Raw genomic sequence first — 15,411 nt, forward strand, 5'->3', positions numbered from 1 at the left:
TCATGCGCCTGGTCTGCCCATGGGCATCGTTGTAACGGTGTTCTGCGGCTGTTCTGGGATTGCGGAGAGGCGTCTTCAGCCATGGCATGTTGGGATAGCCAGAGTCCCCTACATGGAAACATCATGTGAAGAAGTGGGTCAGGAGATGCCGTAAGATACAAAGATACCGCTAAACAGAGGACAAACAGAGTATACCCACCAACAAGACATGCTCATTCGTCGTGCAGCCGCAGCATCATGACAGGCACCCTGCTACACCTCATGATGTAGGCATCGTGTGCTGACCCTGGAAAACGGGCACAGACATGGGAAATCCACATGTTAGGTAGACACACCACAAGGGCATTAAGAGAGTGATAATGTTTGCGGTTCCGAAAGGCTACCTACTGTGCCTGTGGTGGTACCAAAGCCACATGTGTCCCATCAATGGCCCAAATTACATGAGGCATCCCTCCCAGGGCATAGAACTCACCCTTGACACCTGTCAACTGCTCACGAGTGTGAAAATGGATGAATTCATCCAGGTGCTCCAACATGGCTTCTAAAACATCATGCAGGACACGGCTGAACATTGTCTGGGACATGCCACCGACATCAGCTAAGGTGAATTGAAAGGTACCGGTGGCAAAAAAATGTAGGGCTGCCATCACCTTCATCTTGGGGGTCAGAGCAGTAGGATACCTGTGTCGCGGTTGGAGGTGTGGTTCCAGCCGGGTGGTCAAGCGCTCAATCAACTCTTGCGAGAAGCGGTATCTTCGGATGCAGTCATGTTCACGCATGGCACCCAGGTCTGGCATTGGTCGGGGGAGAGGCGGTGCCCTGCAGAGATTTGGAAGGAATAAGGATGAGCAAGTACATCACAACAACAATGTCAATGAAATGAGCACATGTTCAACAGCTAATACACATCTGCTAAATACAGAGTCTGGTCTGTGCAATACATCCAGCACACGTATGCCAGCAAGGTGATACTCCTACGAAGAGCCAGCTACAATAGTTTATTTGCAAGGTCGATGTGACATGCCATGAAATGAGCTGTGTGCCAGTATAAGTGAACAGCCAGACACATTACAGGAGTGACAGACATCCACATATCTGCATTTGAAGGATGTAATCTCATACAGCCAGCAGGCGGGAAGCTAGACGCCCAGGTCAGATGTCATTTAAAAAGGGCAGATCACACACCTTTCCATGAAGGGGTACATGTCAAATGCTGATAACCCAGACATTGAGACAACACAGATATGTCCTCAGGTCGCAATACCATGTTCGATGCATGCAGACACATGTCACGTGGTATTGCACATGTGGCATGGTGTGCGTAATTGTGTGCCATGCACATATGCACACAGACACATGTTGGATGCTGCAACAGCAGATGGAGTTGATGGAACACTAACTGCAAGCTCATGAGAACACATGACACACACATGACATAGTCACATCGTGGTACGCTGGTAGTCACATGTCAGGTGAAATTATCCATGTACCTGCCATCAGGGGACAGTTGCGGGTGTTGGTGACTGTGGCATACCAGTGATGCAGTGCTTGACACGTTTGTACTACATGCACACATGTGCAAAGTGTGAAGGGGAAGTGTGCCACGTAGTGCCCCATCACACATGACATGTGTAAACAGCTCATCACACATCTATTGTGCCACAACATGAGGAGACATGCGCCACATCACTGCCTGACACACCTAGGCCCTGCACATGAAGGACCGCACTGACAATGACTTGATGTACAGCCGTGTGCGAATCCAACACCTCCATTCCTTTCGTGTGCGCCTCCTATCACCAATGCAAGCTGTGAAACGCAGTACACACGCTCTGAGGCCGTGTGTACGGGCCGTACACGCGTGAGTACGGCCCCTATCACTATAGTTGTGTTACCGTAGGCCATTGTGATAGGGGCCGTACTCACACGTGTACGGGCCGTACACGCGCGAGTATGGGCCATACTCGCGTGTGTACGGCCCGTACACGCATGAGCACGGCTCCTATCACTATAGTTGTGATACCGTAGGCCATAGTGATAGGGGCCGTACTCACGTGTTTACAGCCCGTACACGCGGGAGTACGGCCCCTAGCACTATAGTTGTGTTACTGTAGGCCATTGTGATAGGGGCCGTACTCCCGCGTGTACGGGCTGTACACGCGTGAGTACAGCCCCTATCACTACAGTTGTGTTACCGTAGGCCATTGTGATAGGGGCCGTACTCACGCGTGTACGGGCCGTACACGCATGAGTGCCGGCCGTACACGCGTGTGTACGGCCCGTACACGCGTGAGTACTGGCCGAATCACTGGAGTGATGGTGCGCTAGGGGTACGTGTGAAACGCACCGTACCTGTGTGGGGATTTAAAAATTACAATGGGGACACATGAGGGACAAGCATTAGGGCATAAATGCATGCTGGTTGTCATGGACACCGAGTTTCAAGTTCAAAACTTTACATCATGTGGTCTGGAAAAAGCAGTTGGCCACATTATACATTGTTGTAAAGTGGTTGTTGACTTGACATGATGCTGCAAATTCGAAAGATGCTAAGGCTGTCACTGGTGTATGTTTAAAGGGATTGGAGGAAACGTAGGATGCAAATGAGCCTGACCAATCACTCTGTACTTCTGTAAATGAAATAGGCCAGCAATGCAGATATAAGGCAGGCAGAACCCATGAGAGGGCACTTGCCTGCACAACATGTCAGTCGATACCACTGCTGCTGTATTGTCTCCCTCTGGCACCATGTCAAGGACTGTGGAGAGGGCCCAGCCTTTCACCCAGGAGGAGAATGAGGCCCTGCTGGATTTGATCCTCCCACGGTACCCCATGCTGTATGGTCGACCAGGGGAACAGGTGAGTGCTGACTCCACTACCTTTGCCTGTGCACCTTTTTTGTGTCTGTCACTTCTGGCATTGTGTCCAGGTGTGACAGACATGCAATGTTGTTTAGAGTGGGTCCCAGGGGGGGGGCGGATGGCTTATGTCTCTCATGCAGGGCTTGATGTAGTTCATGTGTGCACTCCTCACTTGCATTGTGCTTACTGTGATATTCACTGCATAGTGCATGGCACATTCAGCCTGGCCAATCCTCTTGGGCATTCTTGTTCTATTGTCCTGCAGTGATTCAGTGGTCACCCTGGTGACTGCACCCACAGATGTGTGTGAGTTGAGTGGAGCTGTGGTGAGAGTGGTGAGAGTGTCCAAATGATGTGTACGCCCCCTGGACATTGATGTGTGTGAATGTTCCTTGTCATGTGGGTGAGTATCTATGTGGAGTGTTGCACCACAGCTGCATGGAGGAGGCAACTGCTCGACCCATCTGATGTGAGAAGAAAGCCGTGCTGTGTGTCTGACTTGCTGAGCTACCCCACACCTGTGACACCCCCCTGGTAAGTGGCACATGTGCAGAGTGAGCTTTGTATCCGCTGTTGACAATGGCAGGTGATTGATCTGTGCCTGTGTGTGTCTGTGTACTCTGCTGTGGTTTCGTCAGTGGCCTGGGGCATGTGACTGCTTTGCGGTGCTGGCTATCAGCCTTGTGTTGCTTGGGATGCACAGTGTGTGCCATGATCAGGGATTGGTTCGCACCCCTCATGCCACCTGTGTACTTACTATGCCATGTAGTGCATTGGTGCATCCACAGTGGCAAATGTCCCTATGACTAAGGTGCTATTACTTGCCAGCATACTATGCCCTCTTCAACAAATCAAAGATGTTAAAATGTGTGTCTCTGTGACATGGTGCAGTTGTAGTGATGTTGTCCCACTTTGTCATCCTCACAGGTAACCACCTATCATAAGGGGAAGGATCTGGAAGGAGGCCGTCAAGGCTGTTCAATCGGTGGAGGGTCGCAGTCGGCGCCTGCCACAAGTGAGGAAGAGATGGCAGGACATCCGGTGCTGAACCTGGAGGATCGCCCGGGTCATGCTGAAGGAGTAGGCTCCCCGCAAGCATGGTGGGCGCCGGCGCCTGACCCACCAAATGAAGCGTGTCCTGGCGGTGGTATTCCCTGACCTGGAGAGGCGGATACAGGAGTTACAGCAGCAGGAAGGGGGTAGGTACATGTGTGTTTGTTGTGTGTCACCAGCTTTTGTTGCTGCTCAGTCGCCTGGAGACACTGCCAGGGTATATATGTGCAGTGCATATCCTGTTCCCCCAAGTCAACCTGTACTGTTCTTCCTCCCTTCCCCTCCTTGACATGTGTTACCTGGTCTGTGTGTTATCACTATTGCACATGGTCATCTAGGCTGCCAGTTAATCAAGGTGCACACTGCTTTCAGCATCATGTGTGGGGGTGGTCTGCCTGTGCCCTGTCCTGTTCAGTCATTTGGGGGTGCATAATTGTTGGCACTGATGCTTAGTCTCAACATAGGAGTGTGAGGTTTCAAAAGAACAGACTTGCAGCATGCATTACCAATGTTGTAGCCTCAGACATGATGTGCATGAGTGGGAGATATGCATAGTGCCGGGACGGTTGCTCCTTTTACAGTCAGCTCATTCCAGGACCATGGAGCAGTGTGCCCACTACAGTCCCCTGACACAGCCTGCCCTCCTAATCATGTGTGTCATCCAAAACTATGCACATTCACTGTGGGTTCAGCATGGCCCTGCCTCTGTGGCATTCTTCCCTGGCCTAGGTTGTATTTTTCACATGTGTGCTACATGTGTCCACTGGACAGGGATACACCAGTTTGCTCGTGCATACTCACACTGGGCTGTGCCTGTGTGGCTATTTACAACAATCTGTTGATGGTTGTTTGTGACAAATATGTTTTGCCAGCCCTACAAGGTGATGTTGTGTTAATGAAGCGAGTTTTCAAGCACAGATATTGTAACCATGAATAAGAGGTTTCACTTCTTGATCGGTATCAGTCACATTGACTCAGGTATGGGTGGGTGTGTGCGGGAGGGGCGTACATGTTCAACCCTGATTTTTCATTGCCAGTTCTGACTTGTGTGTGATAATTCGAAGTACAGAAAGTCACCGTGCAGTGCCCCCGTGATGTTGGCCAGTGCTTAATGTTTGTGCTTCGTAGCCTGTGTCAGTTTTTGAAAATCATGTATCCTGCTTGTACATTTTTTGCACCTGTGTGTGGTTCAGATGCTACACAGTTGTGACTTTGTGTGCTGACATCTGTGGGTACATTCTGGCTTGCCATGAGCGTGTCCCCACAGTACAGCTAGGCTTTTTTACGAAACAATTGCAGGCCCATTAGCTTATTCATTGTCCTGGGTGTGGACATGTGTGCCACTCCAGATGACAGTCAGTAGGTCATATGTGTAGCCAACTGTGTAATCAGGTGACTGATAGCCATGTGACAAATGACATTATTCAAGTTGTTACTCAGAGAAATTGTCCCTTTGCAATCACTACACCTGTCAGCATGTCTCAATGTTTCATATGCTTGACCTTGTTGTTTTGTTGTGAAGGACAATAATGTGCCTGCATGACAGATGTCTCCCAAGGAAGTGCACAAGACACCACCTTTACACTTTCCTGGGACCCGCTGGCACATTTTAAAGTAAGGCACAGTTTGAACAAAACTTGTTTAGAGTTCATACATATACATGTTCCCACAGAGTGGTTGCATTTGGGTTAGTCTTGGTTGTTGCCGATACCAACTTACGAGTGTCAAGTCATCCAGACCACCATGGTGCCATGTATATGTACTTACTGATACCCCATTTCTGCCTAACAGTGGCTTATTTGAAAGAGTCTGGCAGCTCAGACAATGACTGTGTACATGTAGTTTGGTGTGCACCTCCTTGTGTGACTTCTGTTATACAGGCACTTGTGTGTTCTGTTCACAAAGTGGCACATTCACACATTCTAGACATGTCCATTGTGTAAAGGGTTGTGATTCTCCAGGAATCACAATGTATTTCTTTGGGGTTTCCTAAGTACTCACAGGTCTCTGAGTGTGGGGACACCTTCTGCATTGGCATGTGGTATTTGGCCTTGGGTGCGACATTACTGTTGGGTTCACAGTGAAGAAGAGGTGGCATGCCTTCATAGTCTTGCTGTGCTCAACTGATCCCAGACACTAGCTTCTCAGGATCTTGGGATTTCAAGTTATTTGCTGTTGTGTCCTAATTTTCATTTTTTCCAAGTGGCATGGTGGGTCAACCAACTGGGGAGTGCAAGGCTTACATATGTGGGGAGTATTCTAGATGTTACTCATGATGCCGTTCCTGTTATGCCTATTTTGTTTGGACTCAGTTGTCAGATGTATACAGGTGACTGATTTTTTCCTGTCTCTTCACCTTGCCCACAGCATCATCGGAGGACAACGAGGGAGACACCGGCACGGACGTGGAGGAGGGATCGAGCACTGGTGCCACCACTGCTGAGGAGTCGGCGGAATCTAGTGGCACGGAGGGCGAGGGGAGTGAGGCAGAGGACCTGCCCAGTACCAACATTGACTACGAGGCTGACGGGTCCGAGGCTGAGCTCCCAGAGGGGGCGGAGGCTGCCCCCACAGCTGAAAGCAGCAGTACATCTCTCGCCGCCCCCTCCATTCCCATCACCGCCCTCCCACTTGCTCGGGTCCCTTCTGTCCGTACTAGGCGACCACATGTCTCTTTCATGCCAGGCACCGTACCCCCTGTCCCCCCCGCTGCCCTCACTGCTGAGTCTGTGGACATTCAGCGGCAGTTGCAAGTTGGGCAGACATCGATCCTGACTGTCCTCCATGGCCACACCAGACTGCTGATCCAGATGGTGTCGTACATGGAGGGCATGTCATCAGCGATGTCTGACCAATGCATGTTGCTGAGGTCCCTGGACTCGTCACTGACGGCAGTAGTGAGTCACCTGCAGCGCTGCATCCCCCCTACCCCTGCACCATCCACAAGTCCCACACCCATGTCTGTCCCAAGCACACTTAGACATCCACACACACGCACCCCACCAGACACAAGCAGCACACCACCACTTAAGGGCAAGCGCACACCTCCTGACACGCACACTCAGGGGGAAGCAGGCACACCCACTGGGTCTGGGGCACACAGGCAGGCACGCAGCCACAGTCCTCATCCACATGACTCACTCCCCAGTCCCTCCGATGTCACTCCCCTTGGCTCCCCTTCCCCAGAATTGGAGAAGGAGGCCTACTTCGCTGGGCTGGGCCTCAGCCCCACTAGTTCACCTGGCCACAAATGGTCAAGGCACTCCACGGGTAGGGGAGTTAAGTCCCCCAGCATGTCCACCACCTTCCCCAGTAGCGCTGCAGGCCATCCCTCCGACCCCCCCCCCCTCCTTGGGGCCTGTTGTTTCTCCGGGTGCAGGAGGGACGCTTGAAGATCTGGCAGAAGTATGCCGAGCTCGCCTCCATCCTTTGGCGCTGCCGCACCCCTGTGGTGGAGTCGTCCGTCCCTCCACCCACCACACCTACCCTTCCCCCTCCTGTCCCTGCGGTGCCTGGTCCTTCCCCACATGATGCCCCCCCCCTAGTCGCTGAACCAGAGGTTTAGTATGTGCAGGCAAGCTAGGGGAGACACGTGGCAATGTCCCCCCCCCCCAGGACTTCATATCTGGACTGGCCATTGGCCTTTGTACATAGTGTTCTTTAGTACATCTTATTTTTTCATGCTGAATAAAGCATTTTCTTTTCCGTTTTGAAAAGTCTTGCATTTCATGTATTGATGTTGATGCTGAGGCTCCAGGAGTTGGGGTTGTGGGAATGTGTTATGTTTTATGGAAATGTTGTAGTCTGCATCTCATGGGGTGGAACCTGGTATCTGTGTGCCCTCACAAGGTCTCTGCAAAGAATCTTTGGTCGTGTCTGCTCTTTGTGTTTGGAGACATTGGGCCCGATTCACAGAACTAACTTAAGACAAAATCCTAAACTTACTACCATTTTCGTATTCACAGAAGGCACTTACTCATTTTGGTATTCACAGAAGGCACTTACTCATTTCGGTATTCACAGAAGTTAGGAGTCCTAACTTTAGGACTCCTAAATGCCTTCTGTGAATACCGAAAGTCTTAAAATTAGGATTTTTCTCAGTTTAGTAGTAGTATAGTTAGGACTCCTAACTTTAGGACTCCTAAATGCCTTCTGTGAATACCGAAAGTCTTAAAATTAGGATTTTTCTCAATTTAGTAGTCCTAAGTTTAGGACTCCTAACTTTAGGACTCCTAAATGCCTTCTGTGAATACAGAAAGCCTTAAAATTAGGATTTTTCTCAGTTTAGTAGTAGTATAGTTAGGACTCCTAACTTTAGGACTCCTAAATGCCTTCTGTGAATACCGAAAGTCTTAAAATTAGGATTTTTCTCAATTTAGTAGTCCTAAATTTAGACTTAGGACTACTAAATTGAGAAAAATCCTAATTTTAAGACTTTCGGTATTCACAGAAGGCATTTAGGAGTCCTAAAGTCAGGAGTCCTAACTATACTACTACTAAACTGCAAAAAATCCTAATTTTAAGACTTTCGGTATTCACAGAAGGCATTTAGGAGTCCTAAAGTTAGGACTCCTAACTTCTGTGAATACCGAAATGAGTAAGTGCCTTCTGTGAATACCAAAATGGTAGTAAGTTTAGGATTTTGCCTTAAGTTAGTTCTGTGATTCGGGCCCATTGTCCCTAGGAGTGTTCCTTCCTCTGTGGCACCTGACATCTCCCCTGCAGAGGGTTGCACAATTTTTGTGTTGCCCTGTGTCTACATTTCCTTTGTTGGTGATGGATCCCTTCAACTCTGGCCATGCCTGCTCAGCAATGTCTCTGGCTGCATCGTCTGTGCCATCCTTGGTACTCACTGTACTTGTGTATATAGTATTTTGCCATGCCTTCATGGAGAAATTGTCCCTTTTCCGCACAATGCATGTGTGTAATCCCAGCCTAGCACACGTATGGTACTTGTTCTGCTGGGTATTTGAACCCCTGACTCACAATTGTGGGCATTGTATCTGTGGGAACTCCACCCTATTCCTTCCATGACAGACAACATCTTGGTGGCTGTCCCAGCACCTGTACATTCCTATCAGTCCTGGGATGTGCGTGACAGTGTGTGTTCCCTTTGTCTCTCTTAGTTTAGTAGGCATTGACATGACCATCCAGTCTTGTGGCATGATCTGTGTGTGTGTATTGTGCTGCATCTGCCAGGGGTGGGTATGCATGTGTGATTTGTCCTCACACCCACATGTGGTGTGTCATGCAGTGGGGGAAAGACATCCATCCTCATGGGAGTGGGACACTGCTGTCAGTGATGTGTTGTTATGGCACTATCAACATAGTCCAAATATCGGGATGCGTACATACACCCATGGAATTGGGATCATCTGATAAGGATATACACACCACCATGTCTGTGTCCACTGCTGGTATTCCTCTGCACCCACCCCTCACATGTCTCTGTCCACTGCTGGAAGTGATAGGCACCCCCCCCATGTCTCTGTCCACTGCTGGGAGTGATAGGCACCCACCCCCATGTCTGTGTCCACTGCTGGGAGTGATAGGCACCCACCCCCATGTCTCTGTCCACTGCTGGGAGTGATAGGTACCCACCCTCATGTCTCTGTCCACTGCTGGGAGTGATAGGCACCCACTCCTCACATGTCTCTGTCCACTGCTGGGAGTGATAGGCACCCACCCCCATGTCTGTGTCCACTGCTGGGAGTGATAGGCACCCACCCCCATGTCTCTGTCCACTGCTGGGAGTGATAGGCACCCACCCCCATGTCTCTGTCCACTGCTGGGAGTGATAGGCACCCACCCCTCACATGTCTCTGTCCACTGCTGGGAGTGATAGGCACCCACCCCCATGTCTGTGTCCACTGCTGGGAGTGATAGGCACCCACCCCCATGTCTCTGTCCACTGCTGGGAGTGATAGGCACCCACCCCCATGTGTGTGTCCACTGCTGGGAGTGATAGGCACCCACCCCCATGTCTCTGTCCACTGCTGGGAGTGATAGACACCCACCCCTCACATGTCTCTGTCCACTGCTGGTATTCTACTGCACCCACCCCTCACATGTCTCAGTCCACTGCTGGGAGTGATAGGCACCCACCCCCATGTATGTGTCCACTGCTGGGAGTGATAGGCACCCACCCCTCACATGTCTCTGTCCACTGCTGGGAGCAATAGGCACCCACCCCCATGTCTCTGTCCACTGCTGGGAGTGATAGGCACCCACCCCCATGTCTGTGTCCACTGCTGGGAGTGATAGGCACCCATCCCCATGTCTCTGTCCACTGCTGGGAGTGATAGGCACCCACCCCCATATCTCTGTCCACTGCTGGGAGTGATAGGCACCCACCCCTCACATGTCTGTGTCCACTGCTGGGAGTGATAGGCACCCACCCCCATGTCTGTGTCCACTGCTGGGAGTGATAGGCACCCACCCCCATGTCTCTGTCCACTGCTGGGAGTGATAGGCACCCACCCCTCACATGTCTCTGTCCACTGCTGGGAGTGATAGGCACCCACCCCTCACATGTCTCTGTCCACTGCTGGTATTCCTCTGCACCCACCCCTCACATGTCTCTGTCCACTGCTGGGAGTGATAGGCACCCACCCCCAAGTCTGTGTCCACTGCTGGGAGTGATAGGCACCCACCCCCTTATCTCTGTCCACTGCTGGGAGTGATAGGCACCCACCCCCATGTCTCTGTCCACTGCTGGGAGTGATAGGCACCCACCCCTCACATGTCTCTGTCCACTGCTGGTATTCCTCTGCACCCACCCCTCACATGTCTCTGTCCACTGCTGGGAGTGATAGGCACCCACCCCCAAGTCTGTGTCCACTGCTGGTATTCCTCTGCACCCACCCCTCACATGTCTGTGTCCACTGCTGGTATTCCTCTGCACCCACCCACTCACTTGCCCTCTTGCTGTGGTACACTGCTGTCCTGGGCATACACCACCCCAATTTACAGTTGATGTGCTGCACCAAGCGGTAGACCAACATTCGTGGCATGTGTACGCCTTGTATCCATCATGTAATGGGGCCGTAGGGGTACAGGTGGTACGGCCCGTACCCCTGCATTCATAGGATGTGTACGGGCCGTACCACGCGTACCCCTACGTCACCTCTACAATGGTGGTACGGCCTGTACCCACGCTCTGAGGTGCGTGGGTACGTCCCGTACCACCATTGTAGTGGTGATGTAGGGGTATGTATATACGGACCGTACCCACGCTCTGGGGGGCGTGTGTATGGTCCGTACACGCATACCCCTACATCACCACTGCAATGGTGGTACGGACCGTACCCACGCTCTGGGGGGCGTGCGTACGGACCGTACACGTGTACTCCTACATCACCACTGCAATGGTGGTACGGACCGTACCCAAGCTCTGCGGGGCGTGGGTACGGTCCGTACCACCATTGTAGTGGTGATGTAGGGGTATGCGTGTACGGACCGTACCCATGCTCTGGGGGTCGTGGGTACGGTCCGTACCACCATTGTAGTGGTGATGTAGGGGTATGCGTGTACGGACCGTACCCACGCTCCGGGGGGCGTGGGTACGGTCCGTTCCACCATTGCAGTGGTGATGTAGGGGTACACGTGTACGAACCGTACCCACACTCTGGGGGGCATGGGTACGGTCCGTACACGCGTACCCCTACATCACCACTGCAATGGTGGTACGGACCGTACCCACACTCTGAGGGGCGTGGGTACGTCCCGTACCACCATTGTGGTGGTGACGGGTACGCGTCCACGTCCACTTCCGTTGTGGCGGGATGTGGGATTGGTGGACACGCCCCCCGAAGTGACTAGACCATGGAGGTAATTAATGTGCAGGATATATTTGTTTGTTGTGGGGTGTGGGTTATGTTTCCTGCCCCTTGCCCCCCCCCTTTTCCCCTGGGGGTTGTTCTGACCTTCTGCGGCGTCTGCGTCGGTTTCTGTACACAAGGTCGTAGGCTATGAGGACCGGGATGACACGTAGGATGGGGTCCATGGCTGTCCGTCGCGTACCGGTGCTACTTGTTCGCGTCATCCTCAATTTCCCAGGAGTTTTTGGCTGCTGTAAAATTTTATCCGTGCGGACTGACGTAGGCACGGATCGTACTTGCTGGTTCGTAAAACGCTGCCTGACTCCGTCCGGACGTCACGTACGCGGTGTCCCGGATCGGAATTGTGGGTATTTTTTTGGCGGTCGGTCTTTTGTACGACTCGTACGGAAATTGTATTTCTTTACGAATCGTACTTGCGGGTTTGTAAGGTGTTTTACCCGGGGACGAGTCGGACGGAGAAAACGCTCTGTACGACCATTCGTACCCGGCTGTTACAGGATCGAAATTGGCACCTAAATGTACAATTGGCACGCCTGGAATAGGTGGGCTAGGTCGGGTGGTACGTCGTACTTAGGCTTAGTTGTAACTTAGTATTCTGGAATCAGAATGGAAGACTGGATTACTGTTGATAAATAGTAACGTAAGTAGTCGATCCGCGAATCCCCCGATACTACTTGTTGACCAAATGAGATCGGTCAATTTAGTTATTGCAATTGTTGTTTACATAAGTGTTTTTTGACCGTTCTTTAAAAATATTGTATTTGTTTGACACCATCCATCAATGTTTGTCTCTTTCTTATATCTTACCTGTTCATCAGCACCCAGGGGCAGGCAGACAGGGAGTGGGCAGTCAGCGGGAGAACACCACCACCAGGAGGACACCAACGAGGGCTCCTCTGCTGGCCCTAGTAAGTCTTCTTGTTTTTAATAATATTTCTTATTCCATAACTTTTACTGCACCATATTTTTCACGAACTATTGTTTCAGTTTCCCAATGCAATTTTTTACCAACAATTATCCTTCGATCTGTACGGTTTCAAAAATCCCTGCCTCTGCTATGATGACTCTCTGTACTACTACTACTATCAGTCTGTCTGTACTGTAGTAGCTAAGCTTGCCCAGTTGGCCACTCTTTATTTGAGAGGTTGTAAATAAAACTCAGATTCACCAGTGGCTCTAATCCTTGAGTCCAGTCCTTTGGGTCGTCCTCTTGTACTACTTCTAGTCTTATTGATCTTGAGTCTTTGTTAATCTTGAGGCTTTGGCAAATCACACCAACAAATGCCCAACCAGATTTATTACTATTTTGATATGATAGCCTATAGAATATACTACTACTGTTGTAGGGATTTTGCACATACAGACCTTTGCGCAAGAAAATAGGATGTTGGTGATGGTAGGTTGGAGCTTCCTCACACACCTCAATCAGAAATTCAGAACCCACCACAATCCCCTGCCCGACTATAGTAGTGTCTTGTCATAACTATTAGGTCTCCGAACCCTCCCTCCAAGATACCCAACAAGTAGACAACCCAGAACATAACACACCCAACCTCTCAGTCGTGGAAGCAATGCACATGCACACCCTTCCTTTAATTTGCTCACTCGTGTAAGTCCAGACCAAATACCACCAAGTCTATGTAAGTTCTAAATGTTTATTTTGAATTGAGAAGCTCTGTACATTGTTCTATTATATAATGCAGCACCAACAGGAAAATCAATAACATTAAAACAATAAACATTGTTACACTTACTTACAGTTGGGAATTAAATCATGATAACTGAACAGTGGTGGAAGGCAGCACCACCATCCCCTAGGAATTTAGTTTATATAAATTAATAAATGAAGATCTCTGAGTGAAGGGACCCCTCACCTTAGAAGAACCTAGTACTGGTAGTTGTTGCATCATAAGCTCTGCAAAGCTCTGGTTCGTAGAAGGGAATCTTCCGTCTGTAATGCGAAAAATGAAATGGTGCACGTTAGTATATTGCAACTTGCAAGCATTTCTCAGCCGTGCCAAAAAGTGTAGCATTTATGGATAAGCAATATGGACTAACAGTACACCAGTACTTCATAAAAAAGTGGCTTGTTAATGTTTTTGTTGACCGCTTGTATGCAGCGCGTAGGCAGTAGCAGTGTGAGGCAGGTCATGTGGGCTCAAAGGTGTCTTATACAACAAGCTGCAAGGTAACGTCACATGTGCAAAAATAAAAGACACAAAGGTAAAATGGCTGCATGGCTCGGGCTAACTAAGCAAAGGCTAGAATGACCCAAGGGGGGACCATATATACCTATTAGTGTCTACTCTACTACTACCTGATTTGTACTAGTGATGTATGTTATATACTATTAACTTATTTTTCAATCTTGCTACTGACCAATAGGGGGAGGTGTATATGACGCCTTATAAATGTGTAATGTTTTCTAGGCGCACTACTGACCACCATTGCCGGGGCCAGCGAAGGTGACGTGGAGGGAGAGGATGCGGCAGTTGCCAATACCAACGATGGAGCGGTAGGGGGAGTGCCAGCACCAGTGGCGGGCGGTGGTAAATTAGATTCATAATCCTTAACTGTTGTTGACACTACACTCACTGCAAGGGTGTACTGTAAGTATACTGTACTGTTGAGACTTAGGGCCCCATTAGGATGGCGGGCAGATTGCCCCCGCCGGGCCGGCGGAAGTCACCGCCGACCCCTCAGGGGCAAACATCATGCCATCCCTGTAGAAAAGAGTCAGACCCCCCACATGTCGACCGGGCGGAAAAGGGTTCAATATGGTGGCGGTGTCTGAACACACCGCCAGCCACATAATCAGCATTTTGGAATGCCACGGAAAGGCATGCAGAGTGTGCTTGGGGGCCCCCATGGAGGGCACCTATGCTATGGTACCCCCCTACCTTTCAAAGCAAAACGTGGCTAAGGCTCGCGCGGGGCCTGTCACGTTGTGCTTGGAAAAGTACAACATGTATTTTTAGCATTGCTTTCGGCACCACCCACCAGAATGTAAAAAAAACAGGATGCGCCCGCCACTGGGACCCCCACCCTTTTTACCGTGAGGATGGCGGGCGGGACCGCCCGCCATCCGATGTCCTAAGTAAGTAAGAGTTGTTGTGAACATTTGAAGAGTGAACTAGACTAGACGCCCTTTAATTGGCATTGGGGCGGGAGTATTGAGTAACCAATGGCCTCATCTATCTGATTTCAACTCCGCTTTGAAAGTTTTATGGAGAAGACTAAAAGTCAGATCAGATCACCTAGTGTTCAACTAAAAAGTGAAAGACCGGTGGAAGAAGAAGGACGGGCGAGATTTAAAATGTTATGTACTGTGCTTTATAGTGCTACCATGCCACTATGTGTATAATTAACTTGTCTTACTGTTTTTCTAAGAGTATATTTTACAATTGTCTTGTTATTTTCTTTTTGATACACAGCTACTCCTTCCAAAGTCAATTGGAAGGAGTTGGCCGCCAAGGCAAGGCGCCGGAAGCTGGAGGCAATCCAGCAGGAATATCGGCGGCTGGTGGTCTTGGCAGAGGAGGAGGAGAAGACTGCAGCAGCACTTCAAGTCTCCTCCAGTGCCCTGGGCCCCAGCCACTGCCCACCAGCAGTACGGCGCCACTGTCTTTCGACTGCCCGCCGCCACCGCAATACCA

Source organism: Triturus cristatus, chromosome 5_2 (assembly GCF_964204655.1).
Source record: "Triturus cristatus chromosome 5_2, aTriCri1.1, whole genome shotgun sequence".
Lineage (NCBI taxonomy): Eukaryota > Metazoa > Chordata > Amphibia > Caudata > Salamandridae > Triturus > Triturus cristatus.